Source organism: Sebastes fasciatus, chromosome 5 (genome assembly GCF_043250625.1).
Source record: "Sebastes fasciatus isolate fSebFas1 chromosome 5, fSebFas1.pri, whole genome shotgun sequence".
Classification (NCBI taxonomy): Eukaryota; Metazoa; Chordata; class Actinopteri; order Perciformes; family Sebastidae; genus Sebastes; species Sebastes fasciatus.
Genome location: NC_133799.1, coordinates 14,319,863 through 14,342,196, shown reverse-complemented (window position 1 = coordinate 14,342,196; position 22,334 = coordinate 14,319,863). Strand labels below are relative to the sequence as shown.

The window sequence follows — 22,334 nt, the reverse complement described above, 5'->3', positions numbered from 1 at the left end:
TAAATTATTACCATTGCTTACGTTAAATAAAAGGTGACCAGCGATTCAAAAAGTGGCTAAAAATAATAACCATGACATTTGCCCTGATTTAGCGGAATCTAAAGTGCAGCTTAAACTCAACCGGATTGTCATTTCGTGGCCATTTTTTCTTGTTTCTCCACATTTATGTGTCTCGCGCCCAGCGCTAACATACCAGGTGTCAAGTAAAAGCTGCAATTCTCACACTCGTCTTAATTACTAAATCCAGTTTGCTGGGGAACTGAGTAGCAGAATTAGACAAACAGGTCGGTCTAATGGATAAAGCAGTCAGGGTACGTGTGATTTATGGCAGAATTCACACCAGCAGAGCCGCCTCACACCTCATTTAGAAGGAGGCACGATGAATTATTAGGGCAGCCTGTATATGTATTTTTCCTGTGCAAATGCCAAAAAGATCAAATCATACATACACACACTGAGGTGTCAATATTAAGCTTTTCCAATTTTCATTATAAATACATGAATAATTTGATGTCTCCATCTACACACACACACACACACAGCTCAACTTATCTGCAGTATTTAAGATGTTGATTACCTAACCCCCCGGCGGTGGAGGAGGAGTTGGATCCAACAGGCAGCAGTGAACGCCAGGCCTGGCACAGCTGTACAAGCAAAGCTGTAAAGAGACGTCACCGGCCACTGTCGCTCAATCTTCCCCTGTGTTAATCCCACACTATCTGCATTCACGTCTGCCCCCCTCCTCGTGTCTCTGCATTGCTTTTCACACTCCTAAGTTCAATTTGGCAGGAAAGTGGACATGTTGCATCACTTCTGCTGGCTGAAAAATCCTCTCGGCATTGTTCCCCCTCCCTTAGACAGCATCATGATCCAACAGTTTTTTTTCACTGAACCAAATAAAGTGTGCGCAAAAATGGAGGTTTGGTAATTCCAGTATTGTGACTTCTAACTGCAGCGTAGCAAATATGAGCACATATGAAATTTAAAAGCCTTTAATGCTCCTGAATCTCTTCTTAGCTGATCAGATCATCTTCTGAATGGCCTCAATACACGAGCATGGCGGCGTGTGTGTACACAAGAGTCAGCTCCATTTATCTCTATTCATCATTTACAGTATTAGGTAGAGACATTGCTGTCATGTCAAACCCCAGACTGCTACTGTAGCTGGACAAATGCGCTGGAGAATGAACACTCAAGAGGTGGTGGTCAGGTTTTACTCAGCCAGCGCTCTTAAACCCCACCATGTTTCACAGACAAGAGTTCTATACCCAAGCTCCAACTGAACCAAATCCTGGCCCTCGGGGCACAAATTTTTATTTTAACATCTCTTTTCGGGACTGACATTTCGTCCCCCCTGTTTTCACATGTTTTCCCAAGAAGCTCCTCTCCAGTTGACCCAAGCAGAGACCATCGCCTCTGGCTTGTCACGGAGCGGAGAGTGATGCGGCTCTATGGCTCGACAGAGAGGGAGGCTCTGTACTGAGACAGCAGCAGCAGGTGCAGCTGTGACAGTTGCCGTGTTGTTGCTAGCCCCGCACTGTAGTCAAGATGAGGTTCACAGATGTAGCCACTCAATGCAGTGGTTTATTGGCTGCCTGAAACAATGCATCTCTGTCAAGAGCAGCTCCTCCTAAGGCCATTTCAGTCTAAGAGTGCTCTGTATGAAACAAGGCGTAGAAAAACCTCATTCTGACACACAAGGTCAATTCTGCTCCACAGCAACACAATCAAAGCTCCCCCTGCTCTGCCAAAAACAAAACGAATTCCAACCTGGAGCAATCACCCTGAAACATAGGCCATATTCTCATGTAAAGGGATTTGTCTGAAGCATAATAATATTAATAATCAGAATATTATAATAATAATAGCTGTGTGTAAATTCTGCATAAATGTGTTTATTTAAAATTATCTAATAATTCTAATAACATAATTAGCACACATTTTTGTTCTAATTAATGCTACAAGCATTGTCACTGTTTGCAACACATTTCTGATGAATTATTACCAAGCCTCTCTCGTGCGCATGCTTCTTAAGTCAACCAAGTGCCACCCAAGGCTGCACTTTACCCCTCAGGTGCATCTTGCAAGACATGCATTCCAATCATGCGACACTTTCAATATATATATATATCGCGCGCCTACGGAAAATGAATGGCATCTTTTTTTTTTTTTTTCTTTTGTGTGAATGGAGAGAAAGCAAACCTTGTTCCTTTCTTCAATTCAGACCCTCGAAGTAGTCGGCAAGGTCCAATCCAAGGTAGTGTTTTGTTGAATCTCAGAGTGGTGGAGATCTGAGATAATATGACTATTGTTTTCCTGTAAAGCACCCAGTCTCTGCTTGTTCAATTACTGGAAGGAGCCTCAACGAGGGCGGTTAAATCATTTGCAGAGACATTATCTACGCAGAGAGAGAAAGACAGAGAAAGAGAGAGAGAGGGAGGGAGGGAGGGAGAGAGGGAGGGAGGGAGAGAGAGAGAGAGAGAGAGAGGAGAGAGCAGACATAGGGGCCAAACTTTAGTCTATAGAGGAAACAGAAAAAATGTTTGTGGACCACACATGGAGGGTGCTGCGAGGATAAAAGCAGCAGGATTCATGATTCACTGCAGGAAATTAATAGACTAATACAGCTCTCTCTGTTTCAACGCCAAAAACCACATAACAAGATAAAATTGTTTTCATTACAGGTGATGATGGATATCTATGCAGATTACGAGCATGTACACAGGATTTACGAGCGAGCGACCTCAAAGTTCATGCTTCCTCACATATGTCGCCCGCGAACACAAACCAACTCTAAAGCGCTCGTCTGTCAGCGTGAGCAATCATTAAGAGATAATTTGATTGTTTTTTTTTTTCAACCACGGCTGTGTTTGATGTCTCTGGCATGGTAGCAATTGAGCAGACAATTATTTTGTTGATTAGCTTAGTTTTTAGCAAGTTACCATGCCTGTGATATTCCTCTGAAACTCCCAGACCAGACGCTCAACTCCATCTGACTTGGCAGCTCCCATTGCAAGAACAAAGCTTTCCACACTTCCCCCAACTAAATACTGTACAATAAAATATCATTTATCAAAAGACTCAGACTTTCAAACCAAACCACGTAACAAAATAAGCATATAGAGCAAAATATGCGGCGATGCATGCACTTTAAAAAGTAAGCGCAAACATTAGATGTTATATGCATCTGGCAGGATTTCAACTGCAAAGTAGCCAGCACACACTGAGCTTTGGAGTGCATTTACTCGCATGTCTCATGTGTTTTTCTCACAGTTTGACTACTGTTTGGCGTATTTGATCGTTCAAAATCAACGTTGCTTTGAAGACCGCTTTCCAACATACAAACTTCAATATATGTGAGCGCTTACGGTAGCGTCCTGAATTAAAGCGCTCTCAGTACATCAGTATTCACACACATAAGAGGAACTAGCGAATCACAACCCGCTCTTCGCTCCAATGTCACCCATTGGAAGATATCCTATTGGTGCTTTTTTTTAAATAGTTTTTATTGGTCGTTGCTACTTCCTCCTTTTGCATCCGGCATTCTGGGAGAGTATTTTAGTCTACTTAATTGCTAAATAATATTTAACTCAACATAAAAGGTATGTAAATTATTTGATAGACCGCCACAGCTACAGCTTAAGTACAGCACCCGTAAAAAAAAAAAAAAAAACATAAATAAAAAAGTAATTTGAACAAAAGTAAAATGATATTCTAATGTTGAACACTGCTTACCACTTTTGCACTTCACTGAAACAATGTCAGTCTGAATATACTAAAGAACGCCCACAGCCAAACATAAAATTATTCTTGGAAATAATAAAAAGGCACAAGGAGTAAAACTTATCTCACTTACATCGAGTCACAATTGTCAAGGACAACAGCAGCCTATATAGAGGAAATATATTACTCTGGTGTGTTTACACACACCATCCCTTAAATAACAGCCCTGTCTTGTTGGAAAAAAGGGGCTTTTAAGTGTGGAAGTGCTCCGCTCTCCTATAATCCAGCCGAGACATTACTCCTTCCCCTGGCAGACGTCCGCAGATCCCCCCTCTCTCCCAGCCAGGCCTTGCTCTCGGCTGCTGAGGCAGAGCCGCAATAACTGCTGTTTGCTCAGAGCCTTGCCTCCCAGGTTCTCCTCTGTCACACAGAAATTGAATATTTTCCCAAATAGTGTTGCAGCTGTGCACAGATAAGGACACGTCCTGTTCACAGAGCACAAAGAGTGAGACAGGGTCATTGTGTGTGTGTGTGTGTGTGTGTGTGTGTGTGTGTGTGTGTGTGTTGTCTATATTAGACAAGTCTTAATTGTCTTAATTATAAAAAGAATAAATCTAAAAAAATTAAATGAGAGCAAAAAAATAACTATCATGTACGAAATATAATTAAGAAAATAATTGTGTTTGTAATTTCCTTATTATCTTAAAAAAAATCCAAGTAATAAAAAATTATAGTAACTCATGTGACTGCTCTAGTTTTTATCTGTAAAATAATTTTAAAAATCCCACTATGGTGGTAAATTTGCAATATTGACACACGTATTGGGAGTGACCTATACACACCCTGCTAATAGCACACAGCATATCTTATCCGGCACCCAACATGATGCAAACCACACAAGCTCCGATCAGAAACCAGGCCAATGTGTCGCACCCTATCGCTTTATGACCAGAGGACAGTTATTTTACGACCCAGTTTTTGCACTTTGCACTTTCTTTTCTTCTAAACGCCTTTTCAGAGAAGTACAAAAACAGAGATGCCAGATAGGCTCAGAGAGGCTGCCACTTAACCAGTACACACACAGAGAGCTGAGCGAGAGCCACCGGCTAATATCCGTGTTGTTACTTGTCACCGGAGTCTGAATTGACCCTTACGTTCCGCCGCCTATGTCCTTGCTGTGTAATGTTCTGCTAGGAAATTATTTAGGCAAGCAGAAAGTTTCACCTGCCATTTCAGGGGCACCGAATCCCCCGCCGCACCAGAGGCCTTTGGCAAGTGGAAACAAATGTTTCACAAAATGGCAGGGAGGGGAACACGCTGGCGCACAGCGTTTTACTGATTGCCAATCGTAAAATAAAATCAGTCATGAAAGGGGAGGTTTCTTGGCCCACCAAAGGCCTGCGCGTTATATCAAATTGGCCATAGCTTTCTTTTACAGCCTTGTTTCTTCCCTCTAATAGGGAGCAGTTATCTGCACAGTATGACTCCATGTAGGTGGTTTAGCAACAGCAAGGACTTGCATCTGAAAACACAAACCCACAATTCACACGCCAAATAAGCAATGGGATGTAAATCTAAGTGATTTAACTCCCTGCAATCCGCCATTTCTGACGCATTCGCACAACCTCCGACAATCACTTGCTTTCATTTGTGCTATGGAGTAGCTAAAGTGGTGAATAAAGGCACAACATCCCTATACAGTGACACTATAGCGCAGACAATCCACTCAGCCACAGTGCAACCTTTAAATCAGTCATATGGACTTGACAATCGCTGCACAGACAAAGACAACAGGCAGATATCCACGCCTGTGAGAGGGTGCGTCACAAAAACAAAGTGAGCAAACTGGTCAGTGTGTGCACACTCTTATTGAATTAAATCAATACCAAATCAGCTTAATAAAGGCTATGAAAGTCGCGTTCGTTATGATCTGTTTAGTGCACCAGTCAGATGTTCGTATAGCACAAAACCTCAGCAGCAGTTCTGGTGAAGGGGGGAAGAAATATGGCAGCAGAATATGAAGCAACAGTCCGTATAATGTCACAAATTTTGACGCGTTCAACCCTCACTCACCCAATCACACTCACTGAGCCTTCTAAGGGTCTCCTGTGCTGCCACAGAGTGTCACATAAAGAGAATAGAGCGATACGTAGCACTTCGTCTGCCCCAAAACCCATATAGAAGTGTGCTGGACTGTATTGATCTGCGAGTAGAAGATGAACGCACAAGCAAAGAGGGGCAATCTGGTGCTCTGGCAGATCAAGAGCAGCTGCAGTTCTTTGAAACCGGACGCACTTCCACTGAAATGAGGCTATAGACTGAGAAAGGTACTCTCTTTCTCTCTCTCACGCTGGACTCTACGGTAAAACGCTCATAATGGCATGCTCGAGCTGGAGGTATCAAACACTGAGACATCTGAGAAGATCCTTCTTTAAACCGCATTCACAAGTTGTTTGTGTTATTTCCAATGAGCAGCGGTTTTCACAGGCGCTGACAAACTAAACAATTACGTATTAAGTAATAATTAATGCTCTCCAATGCATGTTTAAGAATTTACAACTATTATTCCGCTATAACCAAATGTTTTTTCCCCAACACTAGTTACTCTTTGTGAGTCACTGTACAATTACCCAGTTGTACATATTCTCTCACACAAACAAATACAAGTGAGATTATGATATACACAAGATGTCATACGGACCTACTTACAAGAAAGAAGGGATATACACAAGTTACCAGCTCACACACTCACTCCCAAGCCTCTCAGCCTCAGCCAAAACCAGTGGCAGAAAATACGACTCCTTCCATTGTGTAAAAGAGGCTCTGACCACTTTGATATGCTAATGCGCTCCTTCCAAACAGCTGGAATTTGCACTTTGCATTAATTCCAAAAAAATTTTTTTATGCACAAACACGTGAAAATGGAGTCCCCCTAATAAAAGAGGCTTGGATAAGAAGTGTGTAGCTCCTCTCCTGGAGCCCCGATTGAAGCGTGTATTAGCTTATTTCTTACACATTCCTGAAAACTCAAATAGGCTGCCTTTGTATTTAGCTGAATGTCACTTTGTTATGTATGGCGAGGGAGATAAAGCCACTTCATCCTCCCCACACACACACTATTCTTTTGTTTTCCAGCTTTTCAAGGAAATAGTCTTGGAAAAGGTTGCGTCTATTCAATCAGGACTGGATTTAAATGCGTATAAAAAACTCACATTTTAAAGTTACTGTATATTCTTATGAACAGCTATGATGACTGTGTTCAATTGAGACCAATGAGACACATTCATTCACTCTAATCCAGGCAGGAATTTGTAGCTCCCTCTCTTAAAACCAGACAACCGAAAACAAAAAAAAAGCTGAGGGGGCATGTGAAGACCGGGGCTAAATTTATCCCAATCCCCTGATCGATCCCTGCAGATTGCTGCTGTGCTCCGGGCTGCCATGCATCAGCGGCTGGCCGCGGTGTGCTTCTCTTTCTCGGGGCCAGGAGAGGCACACACACCGCACCGCATGTGCGCTCCTGCTGCTGCCTACTCTTTAACACATGGCTGACAAGACGCGTTCGGAATCGGTAGGCCTAAATAATAAATGTGCAGTAAAAGGATCTAATTTTACAGCCACTCTGCGCCAATTGGGTTTGAGTTAAGTCTAAGCACCCAAATATCCCCAATTTTTTGCATGTTTTCATTTTTTATTTCTCCCTTTAAATGATTTCTATGACATTTCCAACGCCTGTAGCACTACTACATCACAAGCTTTGGCCAAAACTAAGTATTAACACTGGTAGGCGAGCCTTGACTGATTTCTTTCTTTCTTTGGACAAATAGACTAGCCCCAATTAGAATGGATTAATGCTCTCAAGAATCACACCGACATCGCTTCTCAGGTCACAGCTTCCAGCATAAATCCCCTATTCAAACCAACAAGACCATCAGTGGATTTAAAAAAGAAAAAAAAAAGCCTCATGACTAGCACCACCAACAAACTACACTTCAACTCTGGAGGCATACATTCCAATTAAATGGTGCTTTACATGTTCTGGTTCACACAAACTGCTCTGCTCCCACACTTCTTCTTCTTCTTTTCTTTTTTTTAATAGTTTCCATTCAACCCAAACAGATCAATCCACATCTGGTTATGTTTTGATTAACCTTTTTTTTTCAATTATCCATTTAAATTACTACAAAAGGAAGTGCTTTCTTTAAAAGCCTTTATTCAGTGTTTCAAACCTTGAATGAAATATGACCTTTTTTTTTTAAAGTAGCTAAAATACACTTCAGTGATGTGTTTCTATTATTATTTAAAATAAGTGTAGAAAGCAAAAATGCAAGGCTGTGAAGTGGCCTGAGCAATGAAAGAAAAGTTCACACCAACTTGTCAAAATAGCCTGCTGCTGCTTGCTGCTGCTGGCTGCTGCTGCTTAGGGGTCTGATTTATTTAAGTGGTGATGAGGCTTACAAAGGTGTCAAAAAGGAAACTTACCTTTTCTGGAAAAGCAGTGAAGCCAAACAGGTTGAAATGAAGTCAGTCAGTAGGGGGGGGTGAATTGTAAAAAATAAAAATAAAATAAAAAAAAAAGTTTTTTCAGATTGTGGAAATAAGAGAGTCCTCTGCAGGTTTGCAGGTCTGAGGCATGCTCCCCTTTATCTGGGACACAAGCTGGCTTGCTGGTTTGCTGTCTGGATGTCTCTCAAGGCTGCAGGTCCAACTCTCAGCCCGTACATTCCCCTGCTGCACCGGACACACACACTTCTTCCATGGCAAGGTGTTGCTCTGGAGCCTCAGTCCTGACTCATCATCATCACCACCACCACATCTGAACGTCTCATCTATTCTCAGCTCCTCTCCTTTTTCACTCCAAGAAGAATAGGAGAAGAAGAAGAAGAAGAAGAAGGGACCCACAACAAGAGAGTGACTGAGAGGGGACAGAGAGTGTGGGGCTTTTTCAGTGTCTGTTGAAAAGAGAGTGGAGAGAGAGAGAGAGAGAGAGAGAGAGAGAAGACCGATGTGTCCTGCTCTACTTTAACCCGCCGATGTCGCTCTCTTCTCGGCTCTCCTCTGTGGGTAAGTTTCAGCGGCTCGCCTCTGGAGAAGAATCCCGCTCACAGTGTTGTGTTGAGACACTTCTCGGTTGGTGGAAGCAGCGCAGAGGAGCGGGGCTTTCAGTAAACAGCGCCAGTGCAGAGAGGAGAGGAGAGCAGGCTGCCCGTCTGCAGGAGCCGTCTGAGCTGGAGCTGGAGGACTCCACCAAAACACGACATGGAGTCCACATCCGCGCTGGCTCTGGAGTTCTAGTTCCTCTCTATGTGTGTGTGTGTGTGTGTGAGGCAGAGAGAGACTAATCACATCAACTTATTATCATCATGCACCAGCAGCTCAAGAGATACGTCATTCAGAGAGGAAGAGGAGGTTATCAATACATTTTTGTCCCCTTTTTTTCTGTGCATAAAAGACGCACTACTGCCTTCGCCTTCCTTTTTGGGAGCATGAGAGAGGCCCACTGCTCTGTCACAGTAGGCAGTCCAGCCTATTCAACCAATGACAGAGGACTTATTCTACTGTAATAGTACCGAGCATCAAAGGGAACATGCAAGTACAGACATACCCCCCCTTTTACACTCCACTCCTCACTCCCATTTGGCCCCCACAGGATAACACACTGGCCCGGGCAGTGTAGTGGTCAAGCCGCTGCTGCTGCTGGTGTGTGTGGAGCCAAGCTCTCTCTCTTAAATTGTGTGTTTTTTTCCCCCTTGCATTTTTTTTTTCTTCTACATGATTCATGACACCATTCAGCAGTCAAGGGGATTTTTGTCAAGCTGCTGCGGCTTTGACCCCTTTAACTCGTTATACTGTATGTTAACGTTGGTGGTCCACGATTCATATTCACAGTGTGATTACAGTTGGATCAGTACAAGATGTCCATACGGGACGTTCCCAGTTTTGTAATATATGATTTAAGTTTCCCCGCTCGTAAAGGCTCAAAATATTTGACTCCCAAGTTCGAAAATCTAATTTTCAACAAAGCTGCTATTTTTCATATTTTCATTATAGGGTTTTCTATCTTTTAAATCAGAATATGAAAAAAAAAAAAAATAAGCAAAACATTCCTGCATTTGGTGAAGAGTCGGAGCATGTTATGATCTGGTTGAGGAATTCAGTCCAGAAACATTATCAGGCAGGACGTGGGTACACACCTGGCTTCAATAAAAACTGTCTCTCACCCACTATGTGGAAATGTGGAGTTGAGTCATGCTCGCCAGGTGAAGGTGAACGCAGCGGAGGGGCAGACTTGTGTTTTCATAAGCATAATTTTACATAATAATACAGGCGTTCTTTTTTTTTTTGCAAGGGACAAAAAAGAGAAAACAGATGTAATAAAAGGTCACCCGGTGGCAGGCGTCCATATCTGGAGAAATGTTTATTTATAAGCCGAGACTAAAAACACATGTGGTGTCTCTATGGCTGCAGTGTTGAACAGCTTAAACTGCCATTTTGCATGAATTCATTTGAATCTGCTTCCTCAGATTGTCAACAGAGGGCATTAGACTTGTATTGCCATATTCTTCTGAATGAGCATAAAATCATTGAAGAGTAAAATTCGCAGGCACATTAAATATAAACAGGTGAAGACAGAGATATCAGTATGAATCGCACAGTAATTACAATTATTTTGCTAATTATAGGCCACCTTGTGTGTGTGACCCTAGCCTGTGCAGTCATTTCTTTGACGAGTCGCAGCGGCTGCTCATAAATTGTTTATGTGCAAGTGTTTATGATAAACTGTGATATAATCATATCTTGCAAAAGCGGCACAATATTGCACGTAATCACTCACCAAATGGTGCATGAGAAATGCTGGCTCCTCTGCGCAGCCCAACAAAACATATAGAAGGTGAAAAACAAGGACAGGAATTATGACAGCATTTCAAAATAAACTCCAACAAAAAAGAAAATGTAAGTGTGTTTTTGCAGGATAGTAAAGATGTAACCGCAGGGTTTTTCTGTTTTTATATCAGTTGAAAATGATGGCAGATGCTTTGGACGGACCTCAGTCATCCATGGTGAGAGCAAACATGTCCCCCCCGTTTCCCATGTGGCTCCGAGTCTGCCTCTTAACCTTCAATTGTTCACCTAACAATGCTTATTGGTTCCTTCCCAAAATATTTGCACATGATTGACATTTCAGGCACACATGACCAGTCACAGGACCGTTCCTGATCCCCCCACCAACAAATCATCCTCTCGCTAGATGACGGACAAAGATTTGGCCAGGTTATATGCTTCAGAGCACAATTAACAAAGCCACGTCCAACCTCGATCACTCAATCATGTGTTCATTAAGTGTTTTTGACCTTTATTTTGAAGTTCTGTTACATTTTACTGGGCTTGACCTCGACATACACGAACAGAGTTTGCTTGTGTCGTGTACTTGTGTTATCGACGTGACCGACATAATCAAAATGTGTTGAACTGCTCCTCTAACAGCGGCATCATTTAAAGGTCTTATTGATAACATTTTGATGTAGAAGAATATAAAAAAGAAAAAAAAAAGAATACATCCACAGAGCCTTTAGAAAGGTGCAGAATAAAAGTATGGCTTTTTCCTGAAAAAAATTGATTGTGAAATAATCATTTAAAAAAATGTTGGCGGGTCCAAAATGAATGTTTTGTTTACCTCTGTGGAAGGTATCTAACGTTTGGTTCCCACTTCTAACAAAGCTTGTGAGCCAATAGCAAAACGACGTTGGTATCACGTGGTTTATCTGGGTAGCCAGTGTGGAAATAACGGATAAATGGCTGAGATTGACGGTAAGTGCCTATCAACGACTTGTTGTGAAGTAAATGCAATGGAACGGGTGAAGGAGAATGCGACATCTAGTGGCTGAATGTTATCAATAGCACCTTTAAGCTTACAGTTTACTAAATGGTGCTGTGCAAAGCGCTGCGAATCAGCTTTAGAACAAGGCTGCATTTCTTTTTGTCACATCTCTCCCAGCCGCCAGAGCAAAAAGTTCAAAGTGAAGCTTCAAGTACGTGAACTGCGAACCAGTGATGTTTCTTTTCCCCGCTTCGTTTGCATGAAACCCAGCAGCTTGATCTGCTCCAAAACCAAGTGAAACTCCGCCGCATCACAACTACGCCGACATCCCTCCGTATTCTCTCATCAATTTAGTCAAGCTGGCTGTAGTGGTCTCCTTGGATATCAAACTCTCGGAGTAGACTCATAATCAAAGAAGGCCTCTCTACACAGCGGAGAGACTCGGTTAATATTTATGTAGCCATGGGCAACTATGCAGCGTGGGGGTTTGACCCGACTCCTGCAGCACCTCGAGGAGCGGCCCTGTTCCTGCACTGGTTGAACTGGGCACAGAGCTTATTTAGGGAAGCAACAGGACTTGCATAGGCGTATTAAAAAAAAAACTGCAGTGTCATTAGGTATAATGTTATTTTTGTAAGTTTGAATAAGCTTTTCTGTAAGTTGTGTATGATGATGTTGAATTTTAACCTGGGGCTAATGTGGTAATAAATAATATAGAATTTAATGTAGGGCTACCAATCGATTAAAATATTTTATCGCTATTAATCGTATGATTGTCCATGATTAATCACAAATTAATCACACATTTTTATCTGCACAAAATGTAACTTAAAGGAAGAAGTAAAGTAATCTAAAGGGACTATTTTATACAGGCTACTCTTACATACAGTAGAACAGTATGTCTATAACAGTGAGTCATTTTTTAAGATCATATGTTGTGTGTAAAATCTGTCATTCAAATAGTTTTTTATTAATAAATAGGGTTGTCAATCGATTCAAATATTTAATCACGATTAATCGCATGATTGCCCATGATTAATCGTGATTAATTACAAATTAATCGTACATTTTTTATCAGTTCAAAATGTAGCTTAAAGGGAGATTTGTCAAGTATTTAATACTCTTATCAACATGGGAGTGGGCAAATATGCTTGCTATATGCAAATGTATGTATATATTTATCATTGGAAATCAATTAACAACACAAAACAATGACACATATTGTCCAGAAACCCTCACAGGTACTGCATTTAGCATAAAAAATATGCTCAAATCAACACTGCAAACTGCAGCCCAACAGGCAACAACAGCTGTCAGTGTGTCAGTGTTCTGACTTGACTATGACTTACCACAAACTGCATGTGATTATCATAAAGTAGGCATGTCTGTAAAGGGGAGACTCGTGGGTACCCATAGAACACGTTTTCATTCACATATCTTGAGGTCAGAGGTCAAGGGACCTCTTTGAAAATGGCCATGCCAGTTTTTCCTCACCAAAATTTGGAATGTTATTTTACCTCCTTCGCGACAAGCTTGTATGACATGGTTGGTACCAATGGATTCCTTAGGTTTTTTAGTTTCATATGATGACAGTATCTTCACTCTAGCTTTAAAACTGAGCCCGCTACAACCTAAAAATCGCAAATTACGTTAATGCGTTAAAGAAAGTAGTGGCGTTAAAACGAATTTGCATTAACGCGTTATTATCGCGTTAACTTTGACAGCCCTAATTTAAAGCTCTCTACTAATGTTTTGTTCTTTGTCTTGCGTTTAAATATAGATTTTGACAAGCGCTGAATATTACCTTCATTCTATCCGCTTTACTCAAGTACGTGAAACTAGACAGAGTGCAGGTTGACACAGACATTATTTTGCTTTGACTTTGCTGTTGGGGTTAATTAAAAATGAATGGATTGCCATATGTTAATGAAAAGATGTTTTTATGTGTTTTTAATTTGCTCGTTGACTACTTGTTAATCTGTTAAGCGTTTTTTCTCAAGGCTCATATTTTGAGTTAAATACAATATCAATAGGGTATTTACACCGGCGATGTATCTGACCCAAAATCAATAATGGATAAAAGAGTCAGATTGTATTGGTCTCCCTCCCCCTTTTCTCATTAAACAGACCTAAGAAAGGCAGCCCAAGCAATCAACTACTGTCTAAATGTAAATCAACATGTGAACGCTTGTGAGGCGGCACACCAAGTAAAATATTATCAAATCAAGTCCCAATGAGTGATCTCATCATTCTGCTCAAATTTCAGTTATTTAATCACTCCGTCTGTCCAAAAACGCTACCATAGCCGGTCCCCCCTAAGAGGGCCCAGGTCTTATAATTGACCCAGCAGACAGGAAGCAATTAAAAAGAAGTCAAACACATGAGGGGCTTTGAGATCAAATTTGAAAAAAGCAAGGTCCAGCGTGGGCATGTTGGGCTCTGGCTTGCACAACTGTCAAATAAGTTGAGTGTTAAAAGACCACACTACATAAACAAATCCTTTTCAGAAAACAGTGTCACGGAGTAAACATTAAAGAGTCGTCTAAACTGTGTTCTCTAATCAAACCTTTTCAGAAATAGACTTTCTGGTACAAAACAGCCTTTTGCTCCCTTCTGAGGTTTGATGTATGAGACACATGTTGGTTTGAACAAGCTTAGGATATAGGTGAGGAATCTCTATTCGACTGTTTTGTATGGAAACTTAGCCAAGTGGAAACAGATGTGCCTCACTTGTGACCTATAAAAAATGATATATGGTCACAAGTAATAAGGTTCAGCAGAGGCCAGCGGTTCCAATTTGCTTCACTTTGCCGTGTCGTGCTCTGCGTTGTGTAAATGTGGACGTATTTTTCAAACAAAAAGATGTGGCATTTTCACTGTAAACCAAGCGAATGCTCAGTATACTTTCAAAATGACTGGGCTGAAAGAAAGATCCATTTATTCGTGATTGCAACACATTTGAAACTACAGGGCTTTCTGTCCAGCCCAATGTTATCACAATTATAATCCATCACGTTGACATATTATAATTCGAGTTGTTCGGCAACAGGGAACATCTGTGATGTTCTTTTCACTTCGATATTTTTCAAGGAACACTAAAAATAATAAGCTAACATTTTTTTTTGCGCTGTTATTTTTCAATTGTCTCCCACAGATTTAAAAACAATATATCCCCATAATATTCCCCCAGCGCTCAGGAAAGTGTAGAACTCCAGATGTGTTACGCCAGTTGCAATAATGCATCAATCAAATGCATTAAAAGGAAAAAAAAATATGTCTTCAGTTTAGCGAAAATAAGGCTTCATAGCATGATTAATGTTCACGCATTTTCAACAGAGCCCTACATTAACTCAAAAGAACCCTAAATAATGAGTTTCTGATGGAACTAAACAAAATCAAAACAAAAATGACCTTCCTACGCCTCAAAAGACAAGAAAGACTCAAAAGCACTGATGTAGAGGAGGAGTAGGTCAGTGTGAAGAAGACAATGCTTCAAATGCCTTTACCTGGACAGACAATAATAGAAATCAACTTTATTAGTGAAGTGTGCCGAGGATAATCTGTCTGCGTTAATACCCTCCAGTAGGAAGAGGAAAACGCCTTCAATTGTTCTCTCTAATGAAGATGAATACTACACTGCAAAGACAGAGGGAAATACGTGACCTCACCAGTCCCTTTAGAGGTCAATAATCTTTTAGAATAATTGCCTGAATTTTTAATTGAAGCAAAATCTTACTTAAGCATTCATCATTGTGGACAGACATTCCTCCCTTCAATTTTGCATTCCGATTAATTCCACTAATTTAAAAGTAACTGCTTTGTGCCAGTATAAAGGAACACAATTATAAGTTTTAAATACATATAGCTTATTTCCATAAGACATGACTGTTCTAAATACTGAGGCTGCTCACCAAAGCATTTAAAATGGCCAAATTTATGCTGGCTATTGCTCTAGATGCTTATTACCGAGTCAACAACAATCTTTGAAGGTCTTTCAATTTGTCAAAACTTGCACATATGAGTAAACAACTTGTTCTTGAGGGCTGATTACTTTTTTAGAGGTGTGTTTTCCAGCCACACGCCTCAGGAGGCACAAGCTTTTGCAAATGTGCAAGGTCGTATGTAAATACTGCCAATACCAGAAGCACATTATTTAATACACATCCTTTAATAGGTCTGGAATTGCACTCGTCCAATTCATTTGACAGAACTGTTTATTAAGCCAAATTAGTCCGAATGAAATCTTTCCAAGCCAATCAAATAGTTTGCTTGATTAGTGGTGTGTTCTTCCTGGCGTACTGAAGAACAGATGAATCCAATAGGGGGAGAAAAAAAAGACTGGGAAAGGAAGGGCAACTCCAATTTCTGAGGACAATGAACTAAATTGTTCTGTCCCAATTTCTCAAGAGATACTTTGTAATCACGGCTAATTATTGTTGCATGGTAAAGTGGGAGAGGAACAATAGTCGTTGTTCCAGACTTTCCACGAGTTTGCAAAATTAAGAGATATTTTGAAGATTTACAGAAGTTCCATCACTGCACACCTGAGACACATTCAACACTGCAGAGGACCAAAATAAAAACAAATCTCTATTGATTTTTGTTCATTTTTCTCAACTTTTTATATTCCGAACAACACACTGCACACAGTTCTACCTCAGGAGTTTATCAGACACTAATTCATTTACAGATTAAATATACCAGTGTGTAGTGGTGGAGGATGTATTAACATGATTTACATAAGAAATAGTGTCAATACTGCAATATAAAAACACTTCATTACATGTAAAGGCAATGAAAAGATGCCTTAAGTAAAAGTATGCAAGTATTAGTAGCAAAATATCAATATTAAAGTATTAAAAGGGCTATCAATGGATTATTATTACTGATTCATTAACCTGTAAATTGCCATTAATTGTTGTAGTTGGTCGAGGTGTTGGATGTTACCCAAAGGGACTATTTTATACAGGCTACTCTTACATACAGTAGAACACATTATGTCTATAACAGTGAGTCATTTTTTATGATCATATGTTGTGTGTAAAATCTGTTAAGTAGCTTAACTAGTAACTAAAGCTGTGGAATAAATGTAGTGGAGTAAAAAGTAGCATGAAATGAAAACACTCAAGTAAAGTACTTCCAATTTGTACTCAAGTATGGTACTTGATGATATATCATTATGCAATAGCTCACAATGTGTATGTTGTGATTATATCACAGCTAAGAGGCGTTGTTCGGCGAACACGAAACCAAAAATGGCAATATGAAAGTTATAGACACACTCCATTTCAAATATTTTTTTATTAATAAATAGAACTGTCAATAAATTAAAATATTTAATCATGATTAATTACATGATTGCCCATGATTAATTGTGATTAATTGCAAATTAATCGTACATTTTGTATCTGTTCAAAATGTACCTTAAAGGGAGAAGTATTTAATACTCTAAAAAATATGCTCAAATCATAACATGGCAAACTCAAGCCCAACAGGCAACAACAGCTGTCAGTGTGTCAGTGTGATGAAAATGGCCATGACAGTTTTTCCTCGCCAAAATGTAGTGCAAGTGTCCTTTGCGACAAGCTAGTATAACATAGATTCCAATGGATTCCTTAGGTATTTTAGTTTCATATGCTACCAGTATCTTCACTCTAGTTTTAAAACTCAGCTCGCAACATCCTCCGAAATATTGATTGCATTAATGCGTTAAAAAAATGAGTGGCGTTAAAACGATTTACGTTATTATCCCGTTAACTTTGACAGCCTTATAAATAAATAATAATGTTCACAATAAAATAAGCCCTCCTGCCTGCACATAGTGAGGCAGTTGCTATAGGTAGTTGCTATGGAACGTACACTAGCAGCTAGGTCTTTTTTCAACACATGCTAGCGTTATATTGATTTCATTATTTGGCCCTTTATTTACATTATTGTATGTTGACATTTATTGCTCAACCACTGAAAAACTGTACAGCGTCAGAAGGATGACTTTAATAACTGCTTGTACTAGGCTTGTCTTTTTTTTTTTTTTTAGGTGGAGGTTTGTAGCTTGGCGTGGCGACGATGTTGCTCCACTTTTCTCCGGTTGCCAATCCACTTACAGCCACAATCTCTCTGGTGTCAAGACCCGCATCAGAGTGGTGCTGCAGAGGCAATGGTTAAGTGTATTTCTGCTGCTTTCCTGCTTGCTTGCATATTCGGGGCAACATTGTGGAACCTCCTCTTTACGTAGCGCTGCATGACGTTTAGCATGTGGATTGTTTTTTTGGAGATGGGCACGGCTCAATCCACTCCTCCATAGAAGTTTTAGCCGCTAACTTTGTATCCGTATCCTGTTCCGTGACCCTGTCGCTAAGCAACCATGACAACACATTACTCCAACGTTTTTTTTCTCAGACGCCGACTGACACTGAAAATGCAAAGGTTACGCATCCATGTGGGTATTATATTAATGCTATGAATCAGATTGCTTGATTTGAGCTACCTATTTTATAATTACAGTCAAATACTGCCAGTGTGAAATAGTGATGAGATACAGTTTTTGGTACATCAGACAAAGCCCTTTTTGTTATGAGTTTCTGTCAATGATGCAAAAGAAAAACTATGGATCAAAGAGAAATGTCTCAGTGTCTGTATAGTATCTCACCTATTGTGCTTTGACTTGCCTTCATTTGATTCCTCCAGAGAGCTTGTGTTATAAACTCTGTGTGGGTGATTTTTCACAAAATGTTCTCAATAGCAACCCTCTGAGAATCAAATAATCTTTAGATAAATACCACTTGGATTAGACAGCATTTGTCAAATTCTTCAAAGCTAGCTACCTCACATTCTTCTGCATTAAAAGGAAATTAGTCAGAGACGTCAGGACTAACATAAATACCTTTATGAAAGACGCAGAATAAGGGGTCAACATAATAAATGCAATAAATGTTCCACGGGCAAAAGGAAATGGAAAAAATGGAAATGTGCGATGGATCCCATCCCTTTTTCAGATGATGGGATAGGCTTGCCATGTTTAACCTAACGCTGGGATGTTTGATTAACTGTGTTAATCATTTCCCATCTGCACTGAGCCCCTGTCTCTGCCTTTTGATTAAATTCCGACTAGTCTTGCATTGTTCATTATGTGTACTTGTCAAATAATTGACTGCTTGAAGGCAAAAAAGAATGTACGCCTTTCAATCTTGATGAGGAAGTGCTTTAATATCATGTCATTCACTTTGCATGGCAGGTCCAAGAGACAGAGGGAGGAGTACCTCGCCAGCACAACCTCGGGTGGGGGGAGTGGGGGGATAAGGTTATCAGGAATCTGGCCTGTCTGGTTTTCAACAACCTCTTTCTCCCGGAGGTTCATGTCCAGGGTCAAACACACCGACTTGTGCTCCAGCTAATACGGAGGACACATGACTGGAATTCAATTCACAGCATGATCTCAAATGATGGTGTAATAGAAGAATGGTAAGGTTAATTGAAATGTCTTAAATGGTAATTATAAATATTGTTTAAGCATGCTGTAACAGAACAGATTCAAGGCTCACCATTCGTTTCTATTAATCCAAAAATATGTCATATACCATAGATCATCACACTATAGAATTCCTGAATACCATTTCAGGTGTCTTCTTTTCATATTCAAGAGTTTCCTATGCTAACCTCCTTTTTAATTATTTCACAGCACAAGTGAATCAAATCATAAAGCTGTCAGCCTTCACTAAGAACTCAGACCTGCCGCGATAATGACACCAGCTCCATGCTGTGCTATTCCTGGGGTTAAGGGTGTGTATCTCCAGGCTCTTCAGCACCATCTTTGCTCGCGGCTCTTAATACAGTCTTGTTTGTATAGTCTTTAATAAAGAAGCACACCACTTTGTATGCATATGCGGCCGACTGACAGGCGCTCTTTCCCTCCTCAAGGATAAACGGGAACCACAGACTCAACGCGATTAGCCTCAACATAAGTATAACTCAGCTGAAGTGAATGTGGAATAAAAGACAGTAAGCAGGGTTTATGGTCATGTTAGACTGTTTTGAAACTCCGTTATGAACCATGATCACCACATCTGTGTGAATAATTCATTCATAAAAAGCTTGTTTCCAGCAGTCCCAGTCAAATCACAGTTCCACAAGAATTGTCTAATGATGGACTTTTAATATTATGGCTGCTTCCCCTCAATTGCTATGGCAACATCCTAACTTGCCTTGCCAGGCTGCGAGGTTTGTACTACATTACATCTTGCTCCTTTTCACCTTTCAAACTGCAGCCGCCAAGATCACAGAGGACCCAGTTTCAGTTAGAGTGCATTTTTCAGATAAAATTATTATGTCGTTGACAGAAAAAGCACCAAGAATTTGTCTGTGTTGAAGGAGAATGTTGAATTCCATTTCAGACACTATTAGCTCTCAAAATGAAGTAAACAAACACAGTTTTAAACCGGCAGCAACCTCCGGGTCTGAAAAGTGAAGCGAATGCGGAAGTGCCTTAAACTTGCATTCTTTCTAACAGCCAGCAGGCGACTCCTCTGGCTGCAAAAATAATCTGATTGTATAGAAATCTATGAGAAAATGAGCCTACTTCTCACTTAATTACCTCAGTAAACATTGTAAACATGAGTTTAGGGTCTCAATCGCTAGTTTCAAGTCTTCTTCAATACAGCATGATGTTCATTTAGTAAAATGATGGTCCCATTTAGAGTCAAATAGACCATAAAGCAGGGTATGCTTTAGGGCGTGGCTACCTCGTGATTGACTGGTCACTACCAGAGTGTTACCCATTTCACAGCACGTTTTCAGTTCATGAAAGTTAATTATAACATTTTGATCACCTAAAAATGTCTTGTTCAGTTCGGTTGTACTTAGCTCCACCCTCTCAAGTCACTTCTGGTTCCAAAAAACCAAGATGGCGACAGCCAAAAACCAAAATGGCAACGACACAAAACCAAGATGGTGATGACCAAAAACCAAGGAGGGTGGAAAGTGGAGATGTCATGCGTCCTCAACGCGTCATGTCTTTGGGGTACAACACATGCACAGTAAAATCTGGTCTTCACTCGCTGAAATTGAACCAATCTCAACGCACGGTTGCAGCTCCGGTTACACTGCGCATATGTTAAACCCCATACCCCAAGACCTGTACCCAAGACCCTCTTTCAATAGGCCTTGCCAAAAACCAAGATGGCGACGGCCAAAATGCAGAACTCGAGACTTCAAAACCGAAGTCAACAAACCAATGGGTGACGTCATGGTGACTACGCACTTCTTATATACAGTCTATGATTGTAAACCAGAATGTAGTCAGATGTCCTTGTTAGGATACAGAGACCAAAACACAGCGAGGCTGATTAAATAGAACTGCAGCGAGAGAGAGAGAGAGATGGGCGAGTATGTCTGTGTTTGTGTGTGTGGGAGGTTCTCCCCAAATTACTAGAGTGAACCCATAGGTCACTGGTTTGTCATGGTAAACATAAGCCGTTGGAATTGAGTTCAGGAGCTTTCCCACCATCGCTCCGAGGTGGCGAAGGCTCAGCCACCGCTGCATTCTTGTGTGTCTTACCATTAAGACCCAGTGAATACCTTGATGACAATGGTCATGTGGTCAATGAGGAGGCAGCAGTGGAAGCAGCTCAGACTTGGGCAAAGGGTGAGCACTCGGGAATGGACTCATTAAGTCACAGCTGTTGTGTTCGGAACAATGAGGCTGGGACTCTTCTCAAACCTCTCCAGCACCCAAACATTAAAAACCTCAGCAGAAGGTAGGGGGGATCTGACAACGAGTAATTGTATCTTAACTTTGTCTCTTAGGACTTAGTAAATATTTATAAGTTTTTGTGTCCAAGTTTGAGAGATATTAGACACAGGAAGGTCTTATTTGAATAGGCTTACACCAGTCCAAAACTGTGCCTCTTTCTTGTTGCACAAAGTACACAATAAATGGAGAAAACATTTAGTATTTTTATTTGATCGTCTTATCTCCCATCTGTATATCTCAAGTGATTCAAAGCCAACCTTGCCTTTGAATTCAAAATCCCACTCGATCCCACGCCTCATGTCGACACAGTAAGAGGAAGCCAAAAAAGCAAAGCCAATGACCGCTCCGTGGTTTGGGGGTCTCAAAATTATAACGCCCTTCCTTTCTTCACAAAGCAGTCCCCTGCTGCTGCAGCCTTGGTACTGCAATGCCAACACCATTGCACTAGATTGGATTAGAGAGACAACTAACTGAGATGGAGCCCAGGCTCACCACCAGTCCTATTTCTCATGTAAATGCAACATCAGCTCATGGTGCCCTACATAATAGAATGGATACAACACAGTAAAAGGTTCCTTTGTCTGCAAAATTACAGAAAGTGACATCAGTTGGTGTTATCTTATTCTTTTTTGTTCACTTTTGTAAAACTCTAAAAGCACCTGGGAAATAACCAGAGGAGTGAGCGCCTGTCTCATGTCATAGTGTATTACCCTGCTGGAGGTTTTCTTAGAGCGCTGAACTCTGGATTTGTTCTCTGTTTCCTTTTTCCTTTCCGTCCTGGAGTCGGCGGTGTTTGCTTTGGAGCTGACAGTTGACGTTTTAGGATTCCGGAAGCCGGCCCACCAGCAGGCATGAAATCTTAACCTGTAACAACAAAGTCGATACGATCAGCATTTACGCTAATAGCAACAATGACAACCTGGCCCTTAAATGCTAAAAAAGAGGTTGGTAAAATTTAAACTTGTCTTTAATCCTCATCAGGAAAGTGTTTTGCAGCAGTATTTTTCAAATGCATGGCTTTAAAAACAAATAAAAGCTGCATAA

At 40.7% G+C, this 22,334-nt stretch overlaps 1 protein-coding gene across 29 annotated transcripts in view; it reads right to left on the bottom strand.

Moving 5' to 3' along the window:
- adgrl2a (adhesion G protein-coupled receptor L2a) overlaps nucleotides 1-22,130 on the bottom strand; it is a 118,790-nt gene extending 96,660 nt beyond the window's left edge. For 8 of the 29 annotated variants that reach the window (XM_074635184.1, XM_074635187.1, XM_074635180.1 and 5 more), the window contains exon 1: nucleotides 8,206-9,166. The gene's annotated coding sequence lies outside the window, so the exon portion shown is untranslated. Of the gene's footprint in view, nucleotides 1-2,202; nucleotides 2,399-8,205; nucleotides 9,170-22,000 lie in introns of those variants that run through there. The other 21 variants (XM_074635176.1, XM_074635193.1, XM_074635172.1 and 18 more) reach the window with 7 other exon arrangements.
- Between the last annotated feature and the right edge of the window lie 204 nt (nucleotides 22,131-22,334).